The sequence below is a fragment of the Notolabrus celidotus genome, chromosome 24 (assembly GCF_009762535.1).
Source record: "Notolabrus celidotus isolate fNotCel1 chromosome 24, fNotCel1.pri, whole genome shotgun sequence".
Classification (NCBI taxonomy): Eukaryota; Metazoa; Chordata; class Actinopteri; order Labriformes; family Labridae; genus Notolabrus; species Notolabrus celidotus.
The window spans coordinates 3,235,636-3,248,313 of NC_048295.1; the positions used below are offsets into that span (position 1 = coordinate 3,235,636).

General features: G+C 43.5%; 1 protein-coding gene across 3 annotated transcripts in view; it reads left to right on the forward strand.

Annotated features, from left to right (window-relative positions):
- LOC117807957 (receptor tyrosine-protein kinase erbB-4-like) overlaps positions 1–12,678 on the forward strand; it is a 223,996-nt gene that overhangs the window by 141,334 nt on the left and 69,984 nt on the right. The window lies entirely within an intron of this gene.

Here is a 12,678-nt window from a genome sequence, read left to right on the forward strand (position 1 = left end):
TAATAATTCACTGCGGCTGTCTCGCTAATTGCAGCATTTTTGTGAGTATATTTGAATGCATTTAGGCCAAATTACCAACAGCAGTTGCTGCTGCTGAGACGAATTGATTAATTCATTATAATTAACCCCATGTGCATCTTCATTTTTAGAGCATGACTATTGATTTAGCGCTTCACAAGCATTCTAAGCAGTTTTTCATTTTCACAGTCAATCTGCTCAGCCAGATCAGCAAAACAAGTGGAGATTTTTCCCTCACAACTACAGAGATTTGCAGAGTGATCATCGAAGGGGATCATAAGAAATGTGGCCTGATCTCACTGATATCTGAACCACCAATAACAGAAGAGTTGGCATGCTGTGTAAAATGTGTGTGTGTGTTTCTGGATTATATTTATATATGGTTACCTCTTTGCATGGTACACTTTTAACCTGCATACGTGGATTCAGCATGATTTTAAGCTCATGCAGTGAGCTCCACTACAGAGTCATGTCTGTTTTTAACGCAGTGCCACCTGAGGGCCTTAAAAAACACAGATATTATAGATTAGATTTAACGTGATTCTATTCCGCCATGCCAAACCGTCTTCAGCAAATATTGAATTTTTAAGAAAAAGAAAAGCAACGAAATCTGTTTGCAAGTGAGATCCTCTTCCCACCGAGAGTTAACCAACTTTTCTTCTTAAGTGTTCAATTCAGAAGTGTCATAAAGGCTGAATTTGATCCATACAGTAAATCCCTTCAGTGGGGAGTATAAAGATCCAGCACATCAAAGATATTATACCCCTCTGCTTATTTGATAAAAGGAGCACACACCTGAAAGGAGAATCCTGCGCTGCATGAAGCCCCCTGAATGATGTTGCCTTTTCATGCATCCATGCGTGCTTTCCCCCCTCAACTTCTCCCTGCTCACATTCAGCACTTACATTTGACTGTCAGGTGTGTGGAAAAAGGGCAAATCCCTACGTGTTAAATAGAGTAAAAGGGAAACACGGTGATTGTGTTTAGAATGTGTATAGAAGGAAAAAAAACTGCTTCCAAGGCCACTTTATTTAACATAAGACTTGTGGTGTGATCTCCAAAAAGTGGTGTAATTACAGCATGATCAAATAGAAGCAAAAGCGGCTAATGCTAATACCCACTCTGACTGCGGACTGTTATGAGCGAGAGGGAGAGTAGAGGGATGCGGCCCATTAATAATGAATCCAGTGTCATCATTAAGGCGGCAAATGATTAAAACATATCTCCCAGCTTCAAACGCTGCTTTGCTAGCCCAGAAAATGCTGCAGTTGTGGATGTGCAAAAGCGAGAGAGCCCTACAGTCTGCTTGTGAAATAAAGTTTTGCTTTTTTTTTTCTTTCATCTATACCCTGTTTTTCTCTTTCTGGCGGGTCGCTGGAACACCACAGCACACACTCCTTCTCAAAAACAAAAAACACACTCCAGTTATGTAATGGAGTGGAATCCACAGATGTGCACAGAGGTTTATAGGATAACAAATTGAATGTAACATAATGTTAAACAAAGATGTAGATACTTTAACATAACAGTTACAGATGTGTTAGACCTTGTATGTTAGAATGCATGATCACAAACTGTGACTGCACTCTGAAGAGCAACTACAGGGTCTCCTTTAAGACTGTGCAGAGGCTCTGCTAGCATGCACCCTTATGCTTGACTTCACTCTGCTCAACTAAACTTCCCTTAAATGGTTCTTACAAAGTAATTTCAGGCAAGTGACGCCATGAAATATGACGTATGACCAGGATAGAGTGGCTTCAAATTACTGGCTGCATTTGCTATTTTTTTTTTATTATAACAGGTGATAATACTCTTGATTTTTAGCTTGTCACATTGTCATTTTGAGAGTATGCACCCCAGACACACCAGAGCAATTCTATTTGAATACAACGTGACGTTCATTGACGTACAGACACACAGTGGGACACATGTCTAACCTCAAAGTGTGTCATCATCTCTTTATTTCTCACTCTTGTACCCAGGAGTCATCATAACGCCGTGCCTGTGCTCAGTTTTATCTGTGTTGTGCTGTCGGCACTGCAAGGCAGTTGGGTTTTTTTTTTGTTTAACCCGCTGACAATAAGAGCCAAGGGGTCCTGGGGTTTGTCTCCATTAGTGGCAGTGGCCTGTCTGGAAGAGGGGGCAAAATGATCTCTAATGGAATAGTTATAGTCCCCCAGGGCTAGAGTGTCTGCTGCCCTGTGCTCCGCTCTTTGATGTTGGGGTTCACTTCCACTGGCTGACACTCTGTGTTCTGCAGGTCAGTGTCAGCTGACCCTGGCTAACTAAGCTCTGCTGAACAGAGACCCCGGTGCAGAGTAATGGCCCCTACTCCACACTATGTTATAACAGACCTCCCTCAAATGTCTGGAGGGGGTTTGGGTGGTGAGAAACTTAAATAACCCTAAAGTATGTGTCAGTAGTTCCAACAACTTCCACTTATGTGCTAAAATATGTCTGCTAGATGTTCTATAAGTGGACATAGCCACTGGCAGGTTCCATAGACTGCTGTTTTGATGCTTTAATTTTGCATTTTTGCATCGCGACTTTGGTTCTTAAATCCTGCAGTGACTATACTTAAAGAAGAGCTAGAGATGTACCAAGATGTGTCCACAAATACCATAACTAGTGTATTACAAATGGACTGACACACAGTCAAGACCCCCTTTGGTTCATGGACTGCTGATTTGATGCTTCAGTTTTTTGTTTTTGTCGTCACCATGTTGTTTCTTGGGAGTTTGATATCTGAAATCTTACCCTAATTGACTTTAAGTAAAAATAACAAATGAAACAGCCTTTTGAACAATTTGATGCCACTAGTTTGAAATGTTGGCTTTTAAACTTGCTGAGAAGGGAGGCTAACATGTGACTGCTTCAGTTGTGAATTCATGCAAAACCAAAGTAATCCAGTTGCCAGTTGTTTCCAGTAATCCACTGGAGAAACAATTAAACTGGAAAAGTTGAATTCCAACACCTTTTAGCCCAGTTGTTGCAGAGACAACAGGACTTTTTGAGGGAAGTGACTCAGCATGTCTGCGTAACAGCACTAAGTCATGCTTAATAAAATCCAACCAAATAGCCTCGACTTCATCAGACTTGCTCATTAAACTAATTTCAATTTAGTGGTCTCAAAAACTGGAAAGACTTTGCTGTTGTCTGAATACATGATTTCTCCCTGACTGAAGGAGTTTGTGAGCAGTTTTTAGAAAACTGTCAAAACCACATGGGGTTCTAAATCCCTCACTTAACCCTGTCTGTAACCCCAACACTGTGGAACAACAGCAATGTTTCTGGACAGAAATAAATCTAATTTCTGTCTTGTTTCTCCAAATTTATCCATGCCACACCCATGGTGCTGCAACATGCATGCTTTGAAGTTCCAGTTCCCAGGTAGCTATTATATGCTTGACATTGGAGTGTTTTCAAGACATTTTTATGGTCCATTATTTTTTCCAAGGATCTCTTTTGAGGTCTGTTGTGTAACTTCCACTCCCAAATACAAACCGATTAGCACAGCCTGTCGTTATCGCCGATGAATACGTCTTGTCCTGAGGAGACGAAGACATAGGAGCCAAAAGGTAGAGTCAGGGAGTCACACTAGACTGGCTCAGAGAACCTCGCTCTAAATACACTGTAGAACCAGATGGAGGCAATTTGCTGGTCACAGTTGATTTGCCGGTGTGTGTGTCCATGTCAGTGTGGCTTAAATTACCCGACTGGAGAGATGAGTGCCGGAGCTCTGTGCCAGAAAATGACAAATTGCCCATTTAGCCCATTGTAGGTGTCAATTTTAATGCAGAGGGTTAGCTGTGTCGAGCTCTTCTTAAGTATTTTGCTCTGCAAAAATATGTAATAAGGCTGATTTGAATTACAAAATACTTGTTAGACGAGCTGTATGCGTGTGTGTGCATGCAGGTGTTCCAGCATATACACACTCTAAAGCTCGGGGGGGGGGGGGGGGGTCTTTTTTTTGGTTTCCTGACTCAAGAGTGGACAGCAAATAATGGGCCACATTTCAAGTTATGATCGAAGCAGCTCAGCAGTTTTACCGTCTTGATGGCTCCCCTATGGTCCATTCATAGTGCCCTCTAAATTTTAGTTTGATGCTTTGGGCTTTGGCAATTGTACCAAAACACTATTTCCAGCACAATAACAGAGCAGCCAGTGGACTGACTGTCAGGGTAACTCCACTGTAAAACAACCTATCACTACTGTTGTAGAAAAACAACATGGGGCAGCAGTTCCCCGGCTTGTTTGTTTCTTTGAGACTGAACCTGGCAATTTATTTGATGAGTGAGTTTCTTGACCTCTGGGTCACTGAGACCTATTAAAAGCTCAGTGTGAAACTTTAGAAACTCATGATGTGGGAGAAGCACTTTTTTTGCAGATTGGTGTTGTTTTCAGAGCTTGTGCTTTAAAGTGATTACCAATCTGCAGATTTTAAAGAGCACTGTGTAGATTACAAACAACCTATAACTGCTCCCATAGTGAGTAGCTGGATTTACAGTGACCAGGAAGTTGTGCACTGAAAAGGGGATGTAAAGAAAACACAAAGTAAAGTTATTTCCAGCTGCTTGTGTTAATGAAGTAATTTTAATGACCACTTTATTGCTTTTTTGTAATACCAAATTAAAGTTGTTAAAGTTCTTGCACACTTAATTTTGATGTCACTTCTTAACAGACTCCTAGTAGCCGCTTGTTATGACTGCTCCCTCCACTAATCCTCCCACACACACACACACACACACACTTTCCAGTTTCTCTCCGACGTCCACTGCTGCTGCCGTTCGTTAGCTTGATTAGCATTCAGCGGCGCTCTCATCTCTATGGCTGGCTCTTTTGTTTGCCCGCGCTGATTGGAGGACCTCTGGTTAATTTAGATGCAGGGAAGCGGTGACAGAAGAGGGGCTTATTAGGGCTGTGAGCCAATCCCGCCTTAAGTGCAGAGTCTCCAGTTCCATTTTCATTTGCCTCCATTATTGAATTTGCCGGCTTCTCATTCGCCCTGATTGCATTTTGTGTCACCTCTAAAAAAAGAAAAAAATTAGACTCCCTGAGGAACACTCCGACGATAACTTACATTATGAGTGTAAAGTAATGAGTCCGGTGAAAGTTAAATGACTCACGCTGGAATGAGTAATGTCATGTTTTTATACATTCAAACTTTTACTGGTAGTTATTCTTCAAATATTAAAAATCAAAGTTGAGGATTATAGCATGCACCTTCCAGAATCGGAGTCAAAGTCAACATCCAGATACTGGTTGGACTCAGCTTAGCACTTCCTGGCTCCGCCCACACCAATAGCACATTAAAGAACATGCAAAGTGTGGCCCTAAACATCGTCTTCAAGTCCCCCACTATATTCATTTTCCACTGCTAGTCAGGAAATGCTTTGCTTTCCATATTATAGACAGCAGTTAGCACAAGGTATGAATCCAACGCCACATGATGGCTCTGTAGCATCAGATACTGCTGTGATGGAAGGTCACTTCCTGATGATGCTAATGCAAGATGTCAGCTGACAAGATGTATACTATTTTGAATCTTAATATGGATAGATTGTGGAATTAATTGTGCAACAACTACTGGAGCTGAAAGGTGACCTGTCCAGGGGGTACCATGTCCCTCGCCCAATGGTGCTCAATGGGTTCAGCTAAGCTAAGAGTATTTGATTTCTTAAAGCATCCTGTTGTTGGTTTTGTGAACCTTACTAAAGAGGAAAGTGTGTTTCATTCCTGAGAGATGGAGCAGGAAAGTTACAGCCAGGTGGAGCAGGAGTGGGTGGAGCAGGAATCGAAGAAGAAAAAGTGATGGCAGGGATTCGTTTAGCATCAGTCGAAGGTTTAGAAGTGAAAGAAAAAAAAGAAAGTGTCATCTCCGCCTCCACCTCCTCCAGCACCTCCACAGCTACCATAATCTCCTAATGTGAAGCGTTTTTCATAAGGATTCATCGCAAAACAATATCATTCGAGACTGCGAAATTTAATCAGGGGCTTTAAAACACAATTATGGTTATCAGAGAGGACACGGCAGCAGCGCTCAGGATCGTGGGAGGGGGGAGGGGAAGGAAAGGGACGCGAAAGGGGGGGTTAGATGGAGGGGACCTCCCCCGCACTGTCTGCGCCCTAGCGCTCCTCTCACATTTGTCACCGAGCACAATATCTCTTTGGCTGGCAGAGCTAATAATGGAGAAGTAGTGGGGAAACGGGACTCTGGAGACCCACCTCCGCCTTGCCGTGAAGATCAGATAAGTTCTCCTCGAGTCAGAGGCCTCCCTGAGCCGCTGTGGATTTGCTCGTACGGATTGTATCGTTTATAAAACACAGCGCACGAGCCTCTGACAGCTTTTTAGGTGTGTGAATAATGCAGCTCTTTATAAAAATGTGCAACTGCAGGAGCAAGATGTTCCCCCACTGGAAAGAAAGGAAGAAAGAAAAAGCTGCATGGTCACCCACCAAACCAACCAACCCCCTCTTTTTTTTATTTTTTGCAGATTCTTTACTTTTTGTGCCTCAAGGCAAACTAGTTGCCATTTTTCATCTCTATTATCTCCCGATCTGCTGCTATTTATCTACCGGCAGCTTGTTTGCAGTCTGGAGACTTTAACAGTTATTCATGGATGGGATTTGAACAGTCGTTTTCACTTAAGCAGCTACTTTCTCAGCAGCCTCTGTTATTTTTTTCCCTTCTTCCCCCCCCTCCTTTAGAGTAAACATGCTCCAAGGCACTGTACCATCGGAGTGTTTCACAATTACACACTGAGTAAGGCTCTGTGGGACCGTCTTGCTTGTTTTAGTCGTGTGTTTACCTCAAATCCTTTTTTTTTGTCTAACTGTAAATTGGCTTGGGAGAGAAATCCACAGCTTAATTGTAATTACAAAAGGGTTGATTTTGGTCAGACTAAACCACACACACTCTGACCCTCACACTAACATGCACCCACAGTATAATAATTAGCTTGCCATTCATGCAAACTTCCCCTCCTTGCCCACAGTCCTCTTGGATTGCACAAACACTTGCACGTGTCTCCGTTCCTCCTCTTGTTCTACTTGTTTTTAAGGAAGTCTCTTTGTTCTCTTACTGCTGGAGAGCAGTTCATACAAGACAGCATACAGTGAGGATTCGAGCCATAAGATGAAAGAGACTTCTACACTAGTAGGGGAAACTCAACGCTTTATTGTCCCCCCAATTCGACTGATCCCGTTGCACGGTCTCCTGCTGTGTGCGAAGTTCAAGAGTTTCTGTGAAGACCACTATTCGGAGGCTGGTTGGCTTAGAGCAAGACAGTTTCTCTGATTCCTGCTCTTTGTTACTTCATGTCCACTATTTTTTCTAATCTCACTCAGTCTCTCAGGGCAAGTAACTTAATCTGATTCACATTATCATCCAAGGGAAATTGAAAATGTTGCCCAGGACACCGAAAGGAACTCAAACACAATCTCGCCATTTTCTTCCCTGGCTCTCATGTGAGTCGTTCTTTTCCAGACTTGAAGATTTGTTGCTCTCTCAGCTGGTGGAACGTTTGACGGTGTTCCCCGAAGAGGTTGCACTCAAAGAAAATGAAGGCAATTTGTTTCACTCTCCTGTACGGCACCCTCTGTCATGCCAGCTGTCCGCGCTAAGTCACAGGCTCCAGAAGCTAATGCATGTCAATCACAGCAGATAGTGTACTTAACACCTGAAGATTAATAAAATTAGACTTTGAAATATGACCTGGTCTGCTGCGGCTCGCTTACTGACATTATTTCCCAACTCTCCAGACCAGCCTCAGATGGATACTAACGTTCCTGCAACAGGGTCAACAGGCAGAGGTGAAATGTGCCGAATCCTTTATGCTGCTGATGCAACATGACGTGTATTTATAACCGAGTGGTCAGTACCCACCACTGTTGGTAGGTCCTGACCTCTGCAGACCGGGAACACCCACAGGAGCTGTAGTTTGGAGATGCTCCAACCTTGTCTAGCCATTACAATTTGGCCTTTGTCAAAGTCACCCACATCCTTACCCCTCGTCATTTTGCCAGCTTCCAACTCACCAACTTTGACACCAAACAACACCCCCCACTGAGAGGTGCTGTACAGAGTTATGGCTAATATCTGTTTGTGCAATTAAAGCCAAAAGTATCTCTGCAGTTGAGATAAATATGCACATGCATGGAGAAGATGAACCTCCTCATTAAAGCCCCTACCTTTGATCCTGCTTGATGACGACAGAGAAGGTGCATTCTGCTTTATGTTTTTGGATTTGGAAAAAATTCAGGTTGCTTCCCTCGGGGTTCTCGGCATTGCTCTCCAAAGCTCTGAGTGATTAATTGGCATTTAACAGGCTAAAGCCTCGGCTTAGCTCTCCAGCTCTGCGTACAAATGCTCAGCTTTGTCGACCTGATGCAACAGAGCTCCAAGATGCTTTTTGCTGTTGGACAGGCAATGTTTATCATAGGGATTTTCTATGTCTGTGCAGCACTTCGCACGTTCACTCGAGAATTTTTGAGCCACTTGACTAAACGCTCCATTTGTCTACTGTCTTTTTTTTTTATATGTTTGCATGCGCTTCTCAGGGCTTTTCTCTGCTTGAAAAAGGAGAGGAGAGAGAAAAAAGTGGGCACCCGACTGTGGAGAGAAAGAGTGATCATCTCCATTTTTCTGTTCCCCGTGCTCAGCAAGTCGGCCCATCACGGGGGGATGAGAAAGTGCAGGGAGGGAAAGGGTGGGGTCTGAGGGGTGGAGGGCGATAAGGATGGAGGGATGATCCTAATAAAAAGAGCAGAGTGGACGGCCCCGGACGCACTCGGCTTGAGTTGTGTGCTGTGTGACACGCCCGCCCCCGAGACAAGACAATAACCGCAAACTCATGGACTCATCAGTCGAGGACGGATCACTATTACGGCCTTATTCATCAGCATAATTAGGCCGAGGAAGAGATGTGGGACAAGTGGCTAGCAGCGCTGATGAAAGCTCATCAGTAGGCTCCCTGTAGAGCTATGACCGCTGATTGGTGCTGGGGCCATCATTGCCTGGAAACTACTTCAAAATAGGGGCTCTTCGCTCCGCTGAACGACAGTAAAATGAACTTAATTGGCTTGTGAAGGCAGCTCGGCGCAGGGTTCATTTTTACTTCCTTAACAATCTGCGCGCTGATTGGACTATTCTCTGCTTTGAGTGTGTGATGGTAATGCAAATAAATAATCCCAGGAAACCTGTGCCACATGATTTGGCTCTTATCTAAACACCTTGCTAAATAAAAAGCTTCCTAGTCCTCTTTTTCTAGCTGTTTACTGGGGTCACTGGGATATTGTCAGGGCACTGTGACTCTGCCCTCTGTGGTGCTTCTGGTGTCCTGATCAAGAAATGAAAGTCTATTTCAGTCCATGTGTTTGTTCTGTGGATGAAGGTGGCTTCTTTGAGCTTAGTACCGAATATAAAATGTTGTATAATTGATGTGAAAAGGTTACTTCCTTATGCCGTTCTGCAACATTATCAGGTTTCCTCAAGTGTTAAGTCGTTAATTTTAGAGCACTGTTTTGCCCTTTAATTAGTTAATTTATCATATTTAATGGTGGCACACAAGTTTTTTTTCAGTTGTTTTACTCTTGCTCTATAAAGTTATAATTGGAATTTATTAGAATAAGTGGAATAGCAAAGGAGCCATGTATGCTCAGAGCCAGCTCAGGACATTTTGATGCCCTAGGTGAGATAATGCATGGATGCCCTGCCCCCTAGCCATAGGCATGTTTGAAGGGGCGGCCTGGGGTCAGACTATAAATCTGACTGGTCACCTCTTATGCTCCAGAACTATTGGAGAAGATCTGTTTATGAGGGTCAGTGTCGATGTCTCATATTGCCTATATTGTTTTCTTTTACATTATTTTTCCTTGATCTCAGGATTCCACTCTTTTTAAACGCAGCAAATGGAGAAATCAGACGCAGCAAAACCTTTTGGAACTCAACAGTTTTGGTCTGTTTCTATATGTTGCTCATTTTCCCTAGCCTTGTGAAGTCTGCTCCCAAAGTAATCTCCCATTAAGTCTATGTAGAGTCTGCAAAATGTCCCCTCTAGACTCATACCTTCGTGAGGTCAAACGTCTGGCAATCACAAATGCAATGACTGCACCAATTCCCATTAGGCAAAAGATGTTTTCCAGGAAAGAGCTGCAACACGAAAAAGCTTTTATAAACAAATAACTAAAACATTACAGGACGTGCAGGTTATGGAGCTGTATCCACAAACAGCTGTGTAGTCTATTTATAAAAAGAATTTGAAATTATTTCTCAGAATAAATTTGCTTTTGTAATTAATTTTGTTAGCCAGGCAGTGTCCTCTTATCTCTAGTCCCCTGCATTCTCTATCCACCGCCGCCCCCTCTCCTCTGATGCAGGACAATAGCTTTTATGACTACCCAGTAATTCACAGCAGTGTGTACGTGGAGGGGATTGGGTGGAGGGGGTGGATGGTCGGCTGTACATCTACCAATCTTGATGGGAAGATCGAAGAACACCGGGGGGGTTGGGAGGGGTGCTTACGAGGAGCGGGGAGGATGGGTGGGCGGTGGCGCAAGACTGTCGCACAAAATGAACGACCACCCAATACAGGCTTGTCATCGTGCTAGATGAGTTAGTGCCCCTGTCTGGATGGACAGTGGAGGTGGCGATTTGTCTTGCAGGGACAAGGGGGGATCTGGACATGGGCACTTAAGGGAGCATTTGGGACAGGACTGGGTGGGTTGTTTAGAAAGATGGCAATTCAGAAAGTGGGAAATGGATGTCTGTGCTCTACGGGACTCATGACTCCCAAATGTTGTGGATAATCTTCAGAGTTTCTATTTGTAGTTCAAACTTTGCAGCTGAACAAGCAAACTCTGATCAAAATGTCTTGAAACATCATCTCTCTTGTTTTCACCCTTGGCGTGAACTTTCCAGCTCTTGTTTTACTTGTTTGAAGACCTTTATGTAACCAATGTCTTGTTCTGGTGCAGTTTTTGAGATACTTAGGTGGCCCTTTGTTTGGTTGTTTGCCACCTTAGTATCTCAAAAACTTCTGGATTTGTTGGTAGGAGAATTAGTACAGTCATCAGTGTTGCCTGGAGGGTTAATCCTCTCAATTTTGACCATGTTCTGACCTTATTATATTGCCAACAGCAGGTCAAAGTTTTCTACATTTTAAGACAGGAAAACCTCAATGTTTCCAGTAAAAGTCAGACTGAAATATCTGAGCAATAATTGGGAACTTTTCTGCTCTAGATCTCTTGAACAAACATGTTTTTTCTGGGTATATAATACAAAGAAAAGAGAAAGCATGGTGAAGTCAGTGGTGCATTCTTCCATTCAGGTCTGGTAGGAGTTAATTGCTGGGCCAGGGGGGGGAACTCTTATCCATCATCAAATGGTTAGCCATGTAGAGAAGACACCTGTCCCAAACAAATGCCTGGTCTCAGCCTTGGCCAGACTCTGGTGACTGAAATGAAAATTGCTGGTTTTGTGAGAGTGTGTTCACAGATTATGTTTTTTTGTCCTTCTCCAATCACTGTGTCCAGTGTGGACATTTAGGAGTCTGAAAAATGCCCTCCATCCGTGAAAGTGGACATTTACATCTCTGCCACATAACTGTCAAACAGTGTGATGGAATGCTGCTTATTCATCTGTATTTTGAAAAGAAGCTAAAGCATGCTAACAGAGTGCTTCCCATTTATTTGAACAAAGCACGGCCTATCTCTTCTCCCCCCCTCTTTCATGAATGTAGAGCAACCCCCTGATAAATCGTCCATTGTGACGGGGACATGATTACATGAAGCCGCGGCTGTAGGCCATTCAGCGGGCAGACGAAGCGCCATGTCACCTCTAAGAGGGCTTTGAATAAATGTCCCCGTCTCTACCAAGGCCCACTTCCTTAATCAGGGTGTCGGATGGTAATGATTAGCTTCCTGCGTGTGCTGCTGGGCCTGCTGAACCAACCGCATAACTCATACACTGTTAATAATCTGCCTGGGGAGATAATACCCTTCTTTACCTTCAGCTAATCCAGCCCTGATCCGCGGCACATTGTTACTTTTTTCTGTATTAAATTTCATTTATTGCGACAAGTACTTTCACAGAATCCGGCTGTACTTCTTATTCAAGGAGATGGGGATGCAGGGTGATTGTATCTTAATCCCTCAACTAGGTTAAATAAAACAGTCACTTGGTGTCCCGGAGAGAAAGAGACGCCGATGGGGGGCTGTTGTTTCTGTTCTGCCACGGGTCACAGCTAGGGAGGGGAGGATTACTGCGGCATCATTTCATTCTGTGTCCATATCCAAAACCTGGATTAGTAACAGGGAGAGGGATTAGAATTTATTATCATACTCCACGCGCGGGCATCTGTTAAGGGCACCGGTCCTTGAAAAGAAACATATTTTTGCTATTAAGCAAATGCCGCATGAGATGCTTGCTTTTTGTCTTTGGTGCCACGGCTCGGCGTTTGATAGCGTATGCACACTAGGTCAAGAGAGCTGTGATTCCTTATTTTCTCAGAGTCAGTTGATGATTTGAGGCCCTTTGAGCTCAGGAGAAGCCCTTGAATATAATAGGGGAACAATAAAAAACACTTACTTTACTCCACAAAGAGAAACCAACAAGATGCAGGTGGTAAATAAAGCCAATTCCTCTCTGCTTTTAACCTATGA